At 32.5% G+C, this 16,364-nt stretch overlaps 1 long non-coding RNA gene across 30 annotated transcripts in view; it reads right to left on the bottom strand.

Annotated features, from left to right (window-relative positions):
- Positions 1 to 16,364, bottom strand: part of LOC103693758 (uncharacterized) — a 67,190-nt gene that overhangs the window by 32,410 nt on the left and 18,416 nt on the right. For 11 of the 30 annotated variants that reach the window (XR_005494171.2, XR_005494170.2, XR_010057989.1 and 8 more), the window contains exon 2: positions 7,895 to 7,992. This is a non-coding gene — a long non-coding RNA (uncharacterized LOC103693758). Of the gene's footprint in view, positions 1 to 2,899; positions 2,940 to 4,512; positions 4,603 to 7,894; positions 7,996 to 16,364 lie in introns of all 30 variants that reach the window. The other 19 variants (XR_005494194.2, XR_001841404.3, XR_005494176.2 and 16 more) reach the window with 5 other exon arrangements.

Here is a 16,364-nt window from a genome sequence, read left to right as displayed (position 1 = left end):
AAACATAAAATAGAGCAGAAAAGTAAGTAGTCTGAAAAGGGAGGATTTAGGAATAAACAGGAATAGATTTGCACATAGTTTAAAAATATAAATGCAATTTGAGAAGCTCTCCTGCAGATGTGGAAAAGCACTTTGACAAAACAAAATCTAATTTCTCCTCATTACGCCACATACTTCACTCATTCGCAAAGCAATTTCTGTATTGTTTTCTCTTTAGGTGCATGAGGTAAGAGGACGCTAACTGTGCAGCCCAGAGCTCTAACGTAAAAACAGGTCTAAAGTCTGCTCCTGCCTGCACCATACTAGGGAGGTGACCTTGAGTCAGTTGCTTAACCTGTCTAGAAACTGGCAGGTTCCTGAGGAAATAAGGGTAAAGCCAGTTGGATTAGAGTCCCTGTGACAGATGTTTTCTTTCTTCAAGTTTTGTTTACCAGGCAGGTTTATAATGCTAAGAAGGAAACTTTAAATCAAGGTTTTTATTCTTGCTTTCAAAATGCCTTTGCAATTATGGTTACATAAAAATTATATTTTTTCTCCAAATGTCTTATGCTTCTTTCATTTTCTCTTTTTAAATTCTGCTCTCCTACAATATATCTCAACCACAGCTTCCCCTCTCTCCCAGATCCACTGCTTTTCTGTTTCCCTTAAGAAAAGAGCAGGTGGAGGGGAAACTGGGAAGGGAGATAACATTTTAAATGTAAATAAATAGAATAATCAAGAAGAATGAAAAAATCTAAGTAAACAAAATATGTTGCCCCTCCTCAAAGAAAAAGAAGCAGGTCTCCTAGTAGTATCAACTAAACTTGGCATAAGAAAATGCTCTAAGAATTGACACAACCGTCATATGAAGACTCGATAAAGCATCCTAGTAGGAGGAAAAAGGACCCAGGATCAGATAAAAGAGTCACAGACACCCCCATTTTCACTATTAGGAGACCATCAAACCCTCAAAGCTAAAGCATGTATGCAGAGGGCCTCACCCAGACCCATGTAGACTCTGTGGTTGCAGCTGCATTGTCTGTGAGCCCCTATGAGCCCTGCTTAATTGATTCTGTGAACCCTATTTCCCTGGTGTCCTCTATACCTCTGAATACTACATGTATGTAAGTACATACAATGTAACTACAAGTCTACTTTGGAAAATACCAGCTTTAACAACAAAGATGAGCATATTTCCTCTTGGGAAAACAAAAAAACTGGTTAGCATCCTGACATTCTTGTGCTTCCTAAGCTAAGTTTCTGGGGAAGTCTGATATATTTTACATGCTTTTTTTCCCCCTCAGACATGGTTAAAACATAATTGACAATACATTTCATGGCCTGAATACATTCTAGGCACTTTATGGCTGCAGCTGCATGGCTTTAACAAATATATGTTTTGAATACATGTTCATTATGTCTTCTGTAACTGAGTATAAGCAACAAAATTTGGAACAATTTGGAACGTAAAGTAAATCCTCCTACAGAAGGATGTAAATGATGGCATTGTTCCAGAAAGGTTATCAACACTGATATCCAGGCAAAAAGAACACAAAACAACACAATAAAAATGGAAAGATGGTAATAATAAAAGGACCAAGATCCATAGGCATCGACAATGAAAGAAACACCCTTAAAGTTCACTTCTCCATTTTTTTGGTAAGATAAAAAGAAGTACACATTACATTTTGTTCTGTAACTTTTAAATCTACCATGTAATTTTAAAATTAGTTCAAAGTAAACTGAATTGCATTACTTTGAAGTTTAAAGACGAATTGAAGCTTTTAGCACCTATTTTGTGCATAATTGCATGAAATTATATACATTTCATTAGGACCTTTTTTCTGCTGCTGCTAAAATATATTTGCAAATAAAAACTAAAGAAAATCTTAAAAAACTCATTACAGCGGAATCTGACAGTCTCTTGATTTTCTTTATATGGTACCATATAGGTTTGCATGCATTACTGTTAGATTAAAAAATGTAACATTTTACTTTAATTGTCTAGGGAAGTTTTAATTTCTTAGTCAATACAGAGTAGGCTAATTTGAATAAGCAAATATTCAATACAATAATTTTCATCAAACTTTGTTAGCTTTGAAATGAAAACCATGTGCTTAGTGCAGTCTTTAGATAGTTCTCATGCAGCCTCATTGAACACATATAGACACGGTTACCATTCTTAACTTCTTTTTACCTTTTCGGTTTTCATATACTTTTGCCGTCTATGTTCAGCATATTTTTGTTCACATCTTCCTACCTTCCTCTTCTGACACTTCACCTCGTTTGTTTGGATCTCTTGTGACTCTAGATAGTATTGCTTCAATTTTCACCACACACACACACACACACACACACACACACACACACTGTACAGCAATTTTGTAGCAAAACTTGTACATATAAATATTTCCTCAATATTCAAAAAAATTGTCATGATATGTCTGACAATACAGTTAGAGATTTTTTGTCTTATTTTAAATCTGAACTCTGATTACAGCATTGATTTTGTATATACTAATTGTGCTCTTATGAATGTGATTTTGTATACATTCTTATGTATTGTACATAGATTTTCCTCTAGTTATCTAATGTAAATTAATGTCTATTGCTGAGATTTTAAAATGAACAGAAGGGAACTTTTTCCTTTATTGATCTTCTTAAATAGACATGTCCCTTTATATTATTGCTTTCATATGGGGCACTACCTCAAAGATTAGCATATGTAAAATTATGACAATATTTCAAAGTAATCTGTGAATGATTATTGGGAGATTATCACGTGCATTTGCTGGAATCAAGTATTTTTCAAAGCCAAAGTGTCGTCTTCACATTCCATTGGTAGTAAGATACAAGTCATTTTTCTAATTTTTGTTCCTGTCTCCTGTTACTCAAATAATGCTACAATGATTATACTTACAAGCAACTGTGCCTTTGTTCTTAGGATACTTCCATGGGTCCTGTATTAATTTTGAAAAGCGTGGAATCAATTAAGCATACAGAGCTTAAAAGAAAGTGGGCTGAAGTTACTGTTAACATTCATTTCAGATTACTAAAACATGTCAACTACATTTCTTAGAAAAAGGGTGGAATATTTAGAAACTGGTCCTGGAAAAACTGAATATATATATTTATTATATATTATATATTATATATTGTATACTATATTATATTATATATTATATATTATATATTATATATTATACGTTATATATTATATATTATATATTGTATATTGTATATTGTATATTATATATTGTATATTGTATATTGTATATTGTATATTATATATTGTATATTGTATATTGTATATTGTATATTACATATCATATATTATACATTACATATTACATATCATATATTATATATTACATATTATATTATATTATATATTATATTATATATTATACATTATATATTATAATGTATTATGTATTATATATTATTTTATATTTTATATTTTATATTTTATATTTCATATTTATGTTTTATGAGATATATATATATGACTGGAACTGAATCCCAATATCTCTCCTCATATGAAAAATCTACTCCAAACAATTAATCTAAAAACCTGACATGAAATTCTGCATTTACCAGTTGAAGATGAATGGCAAGGTAGATGAATGACAGAAGACTTTCCAAATTGAGTTTTGGTTGCAGAAGAAATAGATCTCACATTTGACAATAAGAATCTCATAAAATGTGATTCAGCAAAGAAACTGTTCAGCAAAGAAATAGTTAACATAGGGAGTGACAACATACAGATAGAAAACCAGAAAGTTTATAAGTTATCCATATGACAAAGGACAATATCTAAAAAATATATCAATAATCAATATACAATTTTAATTATATAAAAATCAAAATTTTAAAAATTAACCAAGCCAATCAATAAATTTGATAACGTAGTATACAATTATAAAAATATGAAATACTAATGGCCAATAAACATATGAAAATGTTCAACTAAATTAGCCATCAAAGGAATATAACTTGAAAGGATGTGGAGATGACTTTACCAGTAAGTATAATATTAAAAATCTCTATGAAAAAGACAAAGAGATGCAGCTAAGACAGTTCAACAGGGAAGAACATCTTAGTTCTTCCAGAGGACCCTGGTTCAGTTCCCAACACCCACTTGTTAGCTGACAAACACTTTTGATCTATTGTTAATTTTTATGAGAGAACATTCTACTGACATCTATAATGGGTAGCCACATTTATATTCCCATTAACGGTATAAATGTGTTACCCTTGTCCATGTAATTAGCAGCATTTGTTTTCTGTCCCCATTTCACCTTGCTTTATTGATGTCCATCTTTTTGATAACTATGAAGGAAAACAAATTACCATGTTCTTACTCAGCTCTTTTTGTGTCCTCTTTTTCCAAACCTATCAGATCCAATTTATTGTGTTCATATACTCTTGGCTATGTGTCTACCCACTGTAATTAGGTTGACACAGCAGGACCCACATCCTTAAAATGTTGACTCTGCCTCTTCCAGTAGGTATGATTGGTATTACTAGTACCTTATGTAGAGGTTAACCTTGTGCCAAACTCCTTTCTCCATAATTAGAGTGTCTTGATTGGTGGAGGACATGAGGATGCTGTTCTGAGCACTGTGAATTCAGAGAATTTATTATGTCTGGGAAATACTGTATTTTTGTCATTCACAGCCTCAGGCTCTCACAATTTTTCTGGCCCCTGTTCTGCAATGATCTGTGAGACGTTATAAAAAGGTCGTATGATATAGATATCTTAAAAGGTCTGAGAATTCATCAATCTCTCTTTTGACCAGGTGTCTACTATAAAAAAGAAACTTCTCTGATAAGACATAATCATTAACATTTGAACATACCGAATGATCATGTGCTATTTTAGAGAATAATAGTATCCAAAAAACGGTTCAGAAAACTATTTTTTATATTAAATAATTCATAATATGAAAATAGCAGTTATAAATCATCCCTGATGTTCATTTTGTAATTATTAATGAGTATGACATGTCATTATTACAAACACATTTTTGGTGTGCTTGTGTTGTATAGTGTGTGGCTGTCAAATGCAATATCCCATTCTCCTTCCTTTCAACTTTGTTGACTTCAACATTTAATCACAGATTTACAAATTTCACAAATTTGGCTTTCATGGTCCCATGTTTTAAACCAGCTTCTAGCATGAAAATGTCGTTTGACCAAAATGTCAAAACTATTTAGAAACTCAAGGAAATTATATTATATGAAGGAAAGATTGATCAAATAAAAAGAAAATAATCAAAATATACAATATGAAGAAAATAGTGAAGGTACAACTCTAGGCAAAACACAGCACCCTCCATTAGGGCTCAGAAACATTGCAGAGGGGAGGGTGGGTTGTACAGAAGAGCCGCACTAATGTCATAAAGAGTGCCATCTACATTTACATGCCCATTAACAATGATAGTTATCTGTAGGAAACATGCATATACGCGCTCTATGAGCAACCACTCATGAAAGGGTAAGGGACTCAAATTCTTCCTTTTACTATTGATCTAAGGACTATTGGTAGACTATGGTCATGGGAAAATTTTTGCTTCCAACTCTATTCTCCTGAGTATTTTCTTAATAGCTGATTAATATATATATTAATATATTACATGATGCATATTAATATATTATCACAACACATATGTATCACATTTTAATTACATATGTAATTATCAATTGATGGACATCTAGATTGCTTCCACTTCCAGATTCCTGTGAGAAGAAAAGCAATAACATTGATGAGCCGATATCTCTATGGTAGGAGAGGGAGTCATTTGGTCATATATCCAAGAGTGACAGATTATGTCCTCTGGTAAAACTCTTTTAAACTTTTTGAGAGACATACACATGGGTTGCGATTCCATGGAAAGAAAAATATAAACTTGGTTCAGAAAGTTACATTAGTGTACATTTCTCAAAGCCCGGGCTGTATGCTTCATTTCCATCCTCTTCTCTTATCATTAAATGAATAAGTTCATTACATGTTTGTGACAGAAAAAAACTCATTTATTTTGGACCATGTATTTCTAATGACTAGTCTGAAGATGGGGAAACTTTAATTCTGTGCATACGAGAGAAAGCAGATGTTGTAATGGTCAGTTTTAACATTACTCATCTAGGATGTGTTAAGATAAAAATTCAACCACAGTTCTGATCCCATATCAGTTAAAAACTCTGCTAAGGTCAGCAGTTCTCTGAATGTAACACAGTTTTGCACCCTACAGTTTGGCTAAATAAGGAAGCAGAACCATGAAATGTGGAAAAGTGTGAAATAACAAGCAAGAAGATCTGAATCTGCAATCAATGCTAGGGAAATTTAAAGTGCAATATCTACTACAGGAAAGATTTGAAATTGCTGTGACTAAATGGAAGTTAACATTTTTTAATCAGCCCTGGGATAGTTGGACACTTGATTCAAAAGTGATTGACTTCAGAATTTGAAGCACTGTCAGATAAATTTAGTCATTATAGTGTTATTACTGCATTCTAGGTCATTAATTCACCTTTTAACATAACTTTAATGCTTTCTCTTCATTTGTCAGTTATTAGCTTTTGCCCTGGGATGGATTTTAATTACGCTCACTCTTTTGTCATTAGATGTGATTTGCTGGGTCACTCTGCCACTTCAGAAATCAGGTGATGATTAGGCAGTCCTGTTGTTAATACTTTATGGGTGTAGCTTCTGACATTACTGGGTGTGGGTGGAGCAGGCAATAATTGTATATTTAGGAATACATATATATGTGCATATATATATTTACATATATATGGAAATCAAAAAAGGCAGTGTATTTGCAAGTCATCACAGAAGATTATATGATAATTTGAAGGAAGGAAGGGAGAAACTATGTAGATTAAAATATTATAATTAAAAACAAAATAAATTTTAAAAATTGATTGATGAGACATGATTTACTAAGCCATCCCTTCAACCCTAAATCTTTTCATTGTTTGTTTCATTGTTTCTGCTGTGAATTGACCTAAGGCTTTTAAATTCTAAGCAAGTACTCTGAGTAAACTATCTCCCCATCCCTATGACGCCTTTTAATGTATGTCTATATAAAGCTAAATTCATTATGAGGAATGCAATTGTTGAAAAGGAGAGTCTAGTACTAAATTTGTAGATTATTTTCCAGTGTCATTAACCATAAAGATGTAATAAAATGCTAATCAAATAGCACCATCATATTATTAGACAAGGGCATAGTCGATGTTAACATTAATTTTTAAACAATATAGAATGTGGAATATGAAGCTCATTTTGGGATTTATAGATTATTCTGAATATTGGGGTAATAGTTCCATTACCTTAGTAAACATTTTATTCATATAGAGGTATCTTTATTATTTTTATATCAGGAGAAATATTCTGTGATTCTTAGCCACTGCCACTATCAATAAATTTAGCAGTTAATTTTAATGCACTTTAATCACAGAATATATGCATTTATGATAAACAACAATTTTCAGTGAATTTATATGCAACATTTGAATTCTTTCCATAATGTAGGCTTTCTTTATAGTTCACCATGGATGTTCTTGGTATGTCCTTGTAGGAGCATTACCCTTGAAATTGTGGACACTGATCTAGTTTCTCCCCATTGTGAGAGGCATCAAAGGGAGAGTAAGTTCCATTAAGATCTAACAATATGTAAATAGCTTTTGCCCTTAGTACTCCATAGCAACAACGTGTTGAGACACAGTATCCTGAGTGTGATAATTAAGGCAAGGCTCCTAATTATTTTAAGTATCAAATGAATTTAAAGAAATAATCTCTGAAATCACTTTCTTCTCTAGTTTCACATTTGGCATCTGAGTTAGAGATGGGTTCAAAAAAGGAGTCCTTCTATGTTTCATACCTGTATCCTGATTGTCATTGACGTACCTTAAGATGTGAAATGTTCCCCTGTTTTGGCTTTGGGTCAGCTCTTCAAATGTCCATGAATTTATACGGAGACAGAATTGCTGAAGAACGCTTCATTACTGCTGGATAAAAATGCAACACCATTATTCATTTTTTAATTTAGGCTCTGCTTAACGTGTTGGAGGTTGTAATCAATTACATTAACACATGATGCAATTTGACTCAATTGAGCAATTTCAATCAGGATTTCATCCTCATCAGAGTGCTGAGACTGCTGTATTGAAAGAAAATAATGACCGTTTGATTACAACAAGGATGTTGTCTTTCGTCATTTTGTTAGACCTTTTGGCAGCTGTTGATGTAGTAAATCATGTCATTTTATTGGCTACTTGACAGATTCAGGAAGAATTTTCTTGAATAAAAGTAAGACCAATTCCAAGTCTTATCTCTCTCAGTGATCCATTTAAATGTGTATATTCAGCAAGGTTGATAGCTTCTTACCCCAGGATCCTGCACCCCGAAACTGCAGTTCACAAAGGGTTTTTGTTTGTTTCATTTTTGCTCCAGACGTATTTTCTTATACTGTTATATTTTAAGGAATCTATACTTTTTACAATAAAAAGTTATTAAACTAGGAAAGCAAAGCCTAAAGTTCATCAAGTCCGTAATTTATTAGTGGGATTCTATAGGTCAAGATAATTCAGCTGCCTGTAAGATAGTTTTTAATGTCATTTTCAATTTTATTCACTGCTCAAGTTTAAAAGAATTTGATGTAGTTACAGATACAGAAAGCATCTGGGGTGTACATTGATTAAATTATGATTTTCTCTCTTTCTTCTTTTTTGTAATATTTCCTGTGTGGTGTGACTAGAATGTATGGAATTCTCTTAGCATGCCCCAGCAGTGTGAACTGAAAAACAGTGATACAGCACAAAGATTTAAGAACTGGCCTCTCATAAAAAAACAAAACAAAACAATACAAAAAAACAAAAACAAAAAACCCCATTGTTTACTTGTTTAGTTTGATTGTGTTTTATGCTTAAAATGATTTTGCAAAACTCAATCTGTGCATCTGAGATATCAAGAATGTCCACTGTATGATTGTCACATACATCTGATAGGGTGGTCTAAGAACAAACACCTTTATTTATTTTATATAACTTTATAACAGAACACACATTCATCAAAAACAAAATATTTTATGATATGGGTTATTAATAGGTAATTATCCTAAATTGACTACTAAATGACCAGTTGTGTAAATGTGACAGACTAATGAATCTCATGTAAGTCTTATTAGTGACTTATATTAGTTATACTGACTTTTCAGTTGTTGTTTGGTTGGTTCCTTTGCTTTGTTTTATTATTGTTTCCATTTTGTTTTTGTTTTGCCTGAGGCAGTCTCCTGCCTAGTCCTGGCTGTGCTGGAATTCACTTTGTAGATGAACTTGGCCTACAACGCATTGCTGGGATAAAAGGTGTGAGCCACCATGCCTGGCCCAAGTTATAGTAGTATTTGAATAAACTAATTTGAGTTTTACACACTGCATATTATATGGAATTGTCAATTTATTTTTACTATCACAGGATCCTTGCTTATCAACTTAAATTATCTGGCACATATTTTTGGCACTGATTTCTCCCACTTACTCCTTGGTGGTTTGCCTTCAACACTTAAACATGAATATTTTTCAGCTGCCTTTCTCCCACACCCACTTTTTTCTTCTGGATGTATTATTTGCAGAGTTTCTCATTATATATCATATCTATATTCTTTTCTTCTTAATTCCCCTTCACAGCTCACTGGCATAAATGCCCTAGGGGAAATATGAAGGCTTTAAAACCTGAGAGTCTTTCATTTATAATTTTTTCACCTTAAAGTGGCTATGTGGATGTTGTTGTATTTTATTCCAGATTTCCTAAACTTTTTAAGTGCATTATATGTTTTAAAATATATTTGAATTTTCACTGTAAGTTTTTGCTTAAATAATTATTAATATTGAAATAAATAAGAATTTCTCAGATAAAATCTTTTGGTATTTGTGTAATAAAGTATTGACATTGTTCATGTTAAGACATTGTTTCTTTATGGATATTTTTTATTTACCTTTAAAACGTTATTACCCTTCCCGGTTTCCTGTACATAAAACTCCTATCCCATCCTCTTCTCCTTCCATAAGGGAGTTCTTCCTCCCAACCCCCCCTTCCCTCCTCCCTGCCCTGACATTCCATTACACTGGGGGTTCCAGCGTTGGTAGGACCAAGGACTTCTCCTTCCATTGGTGCCCAAGGAGGCCATCCTCTGCTAAACATGGAGCTGGAGCCATGGGTCTGTCCATGTGTACTCTTTGGGTAGTGTTTTAGTCCCTGGGAGTCTGGTTGGTTGGTACTGTTGTTCTTATGAGATTGCAAGTACCTTCAGTTCCTTCAATCCTTTCTGTAATTCCTCCTTGAAAGTGCTCTGACATTGTAGATTTTCTCAATTAAAATTAGGACTAAAAAATGTAACAATATTTTAGCATGATCTAATTATATTCATAAATTATGGAAGAGATTAAAAATATGAAAATAGAACCACAAAACCTTTGACATATTAAATGTATCTAATATATTTTATTGTTGTATAAAATATTTAATTAAAATTAATCATTATTTTTCTAAATTTTTTAAATATAAAATCATATTATTTCTAGGTTCAAATATTAGTGTTTCTAAATTTATACATCTAAAATAATACCTTGGTTTCCTTTTATTCCATGCTTTTTTGGGAGGTTATTTAAATTTGTCTAGATTTAAATTATTTGCCTATAATATGAAAACATGTTTAAAATTAATGGATATCCTACTCAAAGACTGATTTGATAGGATAGGACCTCAGAAGTGGCATACATTAAACAAAAATTTGTTTATACATAGACTATTTATTTTAACCATCGTTTATGTTGTTTGGTAGGAAATAATAAGAAAAAATTCATGTTGCATTGGGAGAAATTCTTCTCTGTGTCAAAATTATCAGAACTTATAATTATTGAAATCCAGCTGAGTGTATCAGTGCAAGATGTCACCCAAGCTGCATTCATAATGTCCATACTTAGTTTAGAACTGCCTCTCAATTTGAAGGTCTTTTATCTTGTGCTTAGACACTGAAATACAGTGATGTTCAAGAGGAAGAGAAGGTCTTAGCAAATTGACCATCTACCCAGAAAAAGAACAAGCACCCCTTGGAAGCACAGGGTGGTACAGGGAGGGATCCATGGCTCCAGATACATATGTAACAGAGAATGGCCTTGTCTGACATCAATGGGGGGAGAGGCCCTTTGTCCTGTGGAGGTTTGATGCCCCAGCATAGGGGGTTGCTGAAGTGGTGGGGCAGGAGTGAGTGGGTAGGTGGAGAAGCACTCTCCTAGAGCAAAGGGGAGACTGGAGAGGTCAGATATGGGATGGAGGGCTTGTGGAGGGGTAACTGAAAAAGGGGATATCATTTGAGATTTGAGTTGTAATGGAATGATTAATTTAAAGAAGAAGAAGAAGAAGAAGAAGAAGAAGAAGAAGAAGAAGAAGAAGAAGAAGAAGAAGAAGAAGAAGAAGAAGAAGAAGAAGAAGAAGAAGCCTTTTTGCATATGGATTCCTGAAGCTCCGGAGGAACAGCAGAGCAAGTTACAATATTGCAAAGAAAGAATCAGTCTTCTCAAGAAATGACCTTTAATACTGACGTCTTCCAGCCTTATTGTCATTTATACTGTACGGTTTGTTGTTGCTGCTGTTGTTGGTTGTCCTTTTTGTTTTGTTTTGTTTTGTTGTTTGGTTGGTTGGTTTTTGGTGGTTGTTTTTCCCTTTATTGCTTTACTAAAAAATTAAGAACTCATTCCTCCATGGATTTTGAGAATTCCTTATTTCTGTGTTCATTGCCACATTTTATAACTAAAATGATCTTCACATTAAAATATGTTGTACTATTTTTAACTTTAAATTACTTAAATATAATAACTCTAAAACCAAATTATAACTAGCCATCATCCTGTCTTTCCTTCATCTATGATTTATACATATATCCAGCCATCTGCTCTCTCTCTTTTGTTTATCTATCAATCAATCAGATTCTATTTATGTATCTGTCCATCTACCTATCTATCATTCCTTAATCAATAAAGAAATTTTGATGGATACAGACTGCAGTCTTTTATGCCTATAAAGCTCTAAACAAAGTAGACAAAGTTGTAAATAAATAAATATAAAAAATATCAAAAAGAAAAATCATTTCAAAAACATCTATTTTTTTCTGTAAGTTAAAAAGAATCAAATGCTACCTTGAAATAAGAGATGAATCAACGTTTGAACTAAGCCGGGTTCTAGTATCATTTTTCCTTGATTCCTATAGATACTCAGTGTTCAGCCGCTTAACAATCAATGTGTACAGATAGATCAGGCTTGACCTGTCTTCGGACTTCTCTGTTAGAGCCTCCATTTTGCTCACCAAGTATTCACAGTGTGTTTAAAATAAGACAGAGAAAGAAAATGGTTGTGTGAGCCACTGACTGATAGGGAATGTTTCCTTCTTGAGGTTGGACGTGTGAACAGGCTTTTGATAGGACATCAGATGCATTATCTTCACTAAGGCCTACTCTTGTCTAGTTTGCAATGTAAGCCCCAGTTCCCCACATGTGAGCAGCCTGTATTATTGCATCTCATGGCATGATCTAAATACCAGTTACAACAAATTACAGTTTGGGCAGTCCTTGACCTGTCTACTTGTTTCATAGTCCTAGGGTAAGTTTCTGCCTTTGAGAATCTGTTCTCATATAATTGAATCAAGTTTATGTGAAGTATGTTTACTAAGATACACACACGTTTCTCTTGATAATTCTTCTCTTGTTTGTTTCTGTTAGCTAACATACTTCATGATCCTATGAAAGTCCATCCATTGAACCTTTTATTTTGTCTGCAGCTTCCTGTCATATTCACTAACTTTATCTTTTGTCTATTTGTCTTAATTCATTTTACTAATCATGAATAGCAAGTGTAATTGAGTATAAGGAAACTATGGGATGTAAAATATCCTAATAAACTAAATGCCAAGGCAAAGAGTAAACTAGTAATGTAAGTAGGACTGGCATACAGAATGTGACCAATGCCAGTTTTATAAGCCAGATGTAATCTTACTTGTCTTAATAGTCTTTTCGTGCTATTCTTGAAGCATGATTCAGTTTCCCTTGGAAGCAAATGAAAAGCTCGCTCAGACAATGAAACATGCTCCAATCAACACCTAAAACACATGAAATCATCCCAGACAACAGGACCAATACACAGTCACAGTGGCTGCTACTGTCAGCACATACTGGAAAAGGAACTAATTCACACTTTGACCAGGAAAGATGTGCTCGCAGTACCCTTTTGCTAAAAGAAAACTTTGTCAGGAAGAGAAACCTTACATTTTACTGATAATACGATGCATTGCTTTTTTAAAATAATATCATAGAAAAACATGATTCTGGGAGATTGGCAGAGCTTGAAATTACAGATACCATCCTTTTAAATTATTTTGAGACTATTTATATAATTTTACACAATTTGTACTGTCATGATTAAACCTTTAAGTAACTTATTTCCAGTGCTAAGAAACACAATATTCACTCTAAAAATCATATTACATACTTACATGCTTTTAATTTCAAAGAGATTGCATCCCTAGTACTTTCCTTAACATAATGAATTTCAACAAAATATGTTTATAGCATTAATGAAAGTAAATGTTTTTCAAACTATAACCAGTTAGTTGAGTTATAGTTAATGGCACGATATACCTGTGTGTCTTGCTTTACAGTACTTTGTGAATAGAAAGCCTCTTTCTTGAAGTCATTCATTAATGTAGAACAATGAATGTAAAATATGGCTTTTTAAAGAACTCATTACCATGTATCCTAATATATGTGTGGTTTTAAAATTGTATTTCATACATATGTTTAAATTGCTTATGAAAAGTAAACTAGGTAAGTTATCTCAGTGCATACATTTGAAAAATAATATGACAACACACAAGTAGTAGGACCAAAGTAATCTTTTTTAAAAATGGGGTTTGCATTTTATTTAAAATTATAAAGTGTTGGATTTTCATCACATATTTAATCTAGAAAAATATCTTTTTTACTTGGTGAATAGAACAATGAATCTATACTAATATTAACTTAAAGACTATCCAGAGCTGTATGCTAAGCTATAGAATTGAGCATGTGGTGAGATGGCATATATATTAGGAAATGAGGAAGCTTCTTTCTTATACATAGTTACGGGGCTTTCTGCCATCACAAACTTCCCCAGAAGATGTCAATGCAAGGCTGTAAAAAATTGTACTTTAAACTTAAAACTAAACTAAATTGTTGAAAATCTCTGAGGACATGCATGTCTGGTCCACATGACATTCTACTGTGTGTATGCACTTAATATTGCTTGACAAACAAAGATAAACAATTCGGGACATTTTATTAAATGTTTTAGAAAATGACTTAATATAACTTAAATAATAAAGTTACTTATATAAAAAGTTTATTAAAGTAAGTCTGTAAACATACTTAATTATCTAAAATACCCTCAATTTTACCTATATCAGATATATCAGAGTTAGCAGTACTGCTAGGAAACATATTTAAAATATTTTTTAAATTTTATTTAATCTTTTCTTTCTACAGTCCAGATTTTACCCCATCCTGCTGTGCCCTCAGACTGTTCCACATCCCACTCCTCCAAATTGATTTCTACTTTCAGAAGTATTTACAAAAATTATAATTTATCATATATTCTATCATATAAATTTGTAAACATTTTTAATCCAATGGTTCATTAAAAATATGTATTTCATTGTTGCACAGTCTTGCAATGTTGTAAATAATATATCATCATTAAGGGTACGGTTGGGTAACTATTCACACATTGATAATTTTTGTAATATATATATTATAATTTCTCTTTCTAAAGTTACTTCTAAAATTTTAAACAACTTGTCATAGAAAAATATCAAATGTGGCCAAAGGACATGGAAATCTGAAATATTAATTGCAGAAAAATCATATTGTTATTATGTTACTCTTGGCGTTTGTCAACCATCAAGGGGCTCTTTGCTGTGAAAACCAGTTCTCACTTTCTTGTCCATCAATTGACTCTAGATCTTATTCCATGAGCGATGAATCTGAGACTTCTCTGCCAATATAAGGATGTCAGTTGATGTGCTGCTGTGCTCTTATGTAGGCTAGCATATTGTTGGCATATCCTTGGTACAACTTCTCTGTCATATATAAAAGAGTCATTTTTTGTTTTAATAACATTCATTTATTTTTATGCAGGATGAAGAGATTGATGTGACAGGGCGCATGTGTACAGATGTGGGAACAACTCCTGTGAGTTGGCTCTCTCCTTCAATCAATCTCATGGGACCTAGAAATGAATTCCATTCCTCTGACATTGTGGTAAGTACTTTAACTAACCCTACAAAAGATATAATATTTAGACAATGATATATTATGATATAAAAAGAATATTCAAAAGTATAAACATTTTAACTGTAGAAATGTATATGTAGTTAAACACAGTAAACAAATGAAATCAATAATGCTTATATGTTTAACTAGACAAAGTAGCAACTCTAATTTTAGTATTTTCCAAATTTGATAAATTCTAAGCCATGCTTCTTTTTGCTCAAAGTGAATATATGCACTATAACAAAAATTGTTCCAATTTTTCAATAAAATTAACACTTTGTAAAATCACTTAAAACAAAGATTACTAAATGTATTGATATCGAGCTCTTATTTATGAACTGTGGGTATTTTACAACTGCGAGACTAGTTTCACATAAAACACATTTGTAGGTCTGTCTCAAAGCAGATTTACCAGATGAGCATGAGAATCATTGGACATACTAACAACATTATATACTTGGTCTGTGAAAATATTTTGAATTGTGTGTAACCATGTAAAAAAAACATTATAAAATCACAGTAAGAAGCTGTTGAACATAGGCGGTTATTCTACACAAGCTGCTTTCTCTTTTTCCATTGCTGTCTTTATTACTCCGGGTGCTGGTTAATGCTTAAATAGATCATTTCTAATGCTTATATGCATCTGAACAATTTGTTAGACCTATCCATTCTAAAATAAAATATATGAAGCAACAGAAGTTATTGTTAGTCACAGTAGTTATTTCAGCACATTAATGCATATTTTTACATTTTATTTGAAACAACTTAAGTTTAGTACAACTTTGATATTTTCAATAGCACATATTATTCTGGATAGCACTGAAGTTTTAAAAACTAATATTTAAGTATTTTATTCCTTGTATTTAATGTGTGCATTCCTAACTGCTAAGACTACCTTATCTTCCTGACACATGTAAGAAATATCTTTGTGGGACCAGTACATGAAACGACAAACATATAAAATTGAAATTTCAGAACATTCTAGTCTGCACGGGTACAAAATATAGTACTATAGAAACCCT

Source organism: Rattus norvegicus, chromosome 15 (assembly GCF_036323735.1).
Source record: "Rattus norvegicus strain BN/NHsdMcwi chromosome 15, GRCr8, whole genome shotgun sequence".
NCBI lineage: Eukaryota > Metazoa > Chordata > Mammalia > Rodentia > Muridae > Rattus > Rattus norvegicus.
Note: the sequence above shows the minus strand (reverse complement) of the source record. Positions and strands in the feature narration are given on the sequence as shown.